A 1075-nucleotide genomic window follows, 5' to 3' on the forward strand; every position below is an offset into this window, starting at 1 on the left:
AGTCACTATCAAAAACTAATCCCAACAATGACCTTTATCCAATCCATGAAAGTACAGGGTATCTAACCCAAAAAAGGCATGAGAAGAGTTTATAATCCTGTTTTTTCTAGAAAAATAAGCATTTGTCTCTTGCTTTATGAAGAAATAACACAGCTTCCAAGTGAATTCAATGTTGCCAACTCTGTCACAGCTGAAATCACTCTTCCACTGCTATGAGAATTATAGCTCTGCTCGCTTCTAGGAGAAAGTGACCATGGGGATGCAAACTATTTAATGGAAAACTTTATATGGAAAGGGAGTATAAACCTTCTTAGGAGAGATCATAGTTTTTAAAAGAAAAGGTTCTTTACTACTGTTCTTAATCCAGTCCTACAAAGAGGGCATTGAAAGTTCATTCTATAGTACCTGGTTGAATAACAGCATATCTAGGAAAGGTTAGGTTATGTCTAGAACACTGCAATCCCTTTTATGATGGCTAAGTGCAAGAACACTTTCTGCAATGGAAAACTTCTAAAATCCTGTGGAGGGAAATAATATAATAGTGGCCATCAGTTTCCCACTATCTTTCAAACCCCTTGTTTGCTACAGTTAACATGTTGATACAGGTAGCAACCTGCCTGTAAAGAGGCCAGTCTTGAATTGTAAATTGTAGATCTGTCGTGCAGCTTCCATTAAAGCACCAAATGAATGTGTTTTCCTGAAGAATTAACAAAACAATAACGGTAGCAAAAGTAGCTGTTTGCCTACAGATAGCTAGACTTTCCAGAACCATGCTGTGACCTGTTATGAGCACTTGCCAAATACAAAACTAAGACAGGATAGAAAAAGTATAGGTAGGGAAAACAACGTAGCTAGGGAGGTGCCTATTAAAGCATAGCTAATCACTGGATGTTAGTTTTGACAAAGAAAGATTCTAACGAGGGATTAAGCTAACTTGTTGCTGGTAAAGCAAGAAATATGGTTTGAATTATTTTTCCCCCCAAATGTTTTAGTGACACCTTGCTCCCACCATATATAAATGGTCAGTGACTGGCAGAGCAGATCAGTGGCATTTGACATTAACTGAGTGGCATTC

This window comes from Alligator sinensis, unplaced genomic scaffold, assembly GCF_000455745.1.
Source record: "Alligator sinensis unplaced genomic scaffold, ASM45574v1 scaffold649_1, whole genome shotgun sequence".
NCBI lineage: Eukaryota > Metazoa > Chordata > Crocodylia > Alligatoridae > Alligator > Alligator sinensis.